Source organism: Salvelinus namaycush, chromosome 11, assembly GCF_016432855.1.
Source record: "Salvelinus namaycush isolate Seneca chromosome 11, SaNama_1.0, whole genome shotgun sequence".
Lineage (NCBI taxonomy): Eukaryota > Metazoa > Chordata > Actinopteri > Salmoniformes > Salmonidae > Salvelinus > Salvelinus namaycush.
This window is the reverse complement of record NC_052317.1, coordinates 6,706,501-6,708,235: the sequence shown is the minus strand read 5'-3', so window position 1 is coordinate 6,708,235 and position 1,735 is coordinate 6,706,501.

Sequence of the window (1,735 nt, the reverse complement as noted above, 5' to 3'; positions counted from 1 at the left end):
TCTTATTCAAACTGTCAAAAAGAAATTGGCCACCAATGATAGAAAATCTTCTGCGTGTTGAGTTAAATGATGGAATGAAGATGTCCTTGATTTTGTTGCTGACCTAAATGTGTTTACAATCAGTAATAGGGGGTGGGGGAGTTATGCTTGTTGTGTAGCTGTGGTTGGCTTTGGAACATATTTCCTCCTAAAGGTCAGTGAAGATTACCATCATCAGCAGAAGCAGCAACAGCAGCAGTAGTATAAGAGCAGCTATTAAGCGCGTAGCCTTAGGGCTGCACTCACTCAGTAGCTTTTCTTTGTTTCGAGACGAAAATACAGTACAAGCACATACACAATCATGGCTGAAGCAAAGGAAAAACCTCCAATATCTCTCTTTGATTTTTCACTTGGAATGATCCTCCCCCTCAGTCCCCCCAAACAAACAAGTGTTATTTAGCCGAATTGTTGACAAGTAATTGAGGCTACGGATTGTACCTGTAATATTACTCCTTAACTTCTTCCTCCCCTCAAGGCTTACAATATTGACAAGCTGACTTCTGTGTGCATGTCACAGACATGGCTCCACAACGCACCTGGCAGCATTGGAGAGAGAAATTATTGGACAAAGCAGCAAGTTTTTCGACGGGGCTAATATTTCTCTTAGTATGCTGGTATTCATAATTCTACAATACAATGGGAAAGTACGTACACACTAGCAATATAAATGGTACGTCAAATTCATTTTATTAATTATATACATTTACATTTGGATGTTGTCATTTTATTTGTTATGAATGAATGGTATAACAATATAGAAAGGTAAATGTTTATTTTATCGTGAATTTGGCATACTATTGAAAGTACGTACACACCACAAACACACACACATACAGTACACACTAAAGGCTATGGCAACAGTGCTAGAAGGCCAATATGTGACTGTGCGTTGGCTCCATCTAGTGGCCAAATAGGGAAGCACCTAATTGCCACGACACCTGGATCAGCTTGTTATACAGTACCAGTCAAAAGTTTGGACACACCTACTCATTCAAGGGCTTTTCTTTATTTTTACTATATTGTAGAATAATAGTGATGACCTCAAAACGATGAAATAACACATATGGAATCATTTAGTAACCAAAAAAGTATTAAACAAATCAAATTATATTTTATATTTGAGATTCTTCAAATAGCCACCCTTTGCCTTTATGACAGCTTTTAAAGATTGTAATTCAAATGTCCAATATCAACCAACTTTACCTCAGTCCGGAACCGAACCATATACCTACCGGCTTAATAAAAAGTTGGGTAAAAAACATGTTCCTCTGGATATTTTGTCTCAAATTTCAAGCAGCAGGACACATTTTTTACCATTTTAATTTAAAACAAATCGCAGTAAGGTACTTAATTGTTATCAGAAATTATTTGATGAGAAAACTGGCTGCATTGGACATTTCATTAAAAACTAACAGTATTTCAATCTTCTAATTATATAATTAACCCAGCAGCAAATGACACCTTTCATCCCTGGATTGAGGTACGTTTTCAAGCCATATCCCTGGTTCGTCACAGCGATGCAAATATTACGGAATAGCTGCTTTTCGACTTGAAGTCAAGTACCTTCTCTCTCTCAAGTCGAGTTTTGGCGATCTCTGTCGAAGCCTGGGGTTACCTGCAGATGAAAAACTTTTTTAATTTTTTTTTTTATGCATAATTTCACGCACTAACAATTAATACAAATAAGCCTGGAAAC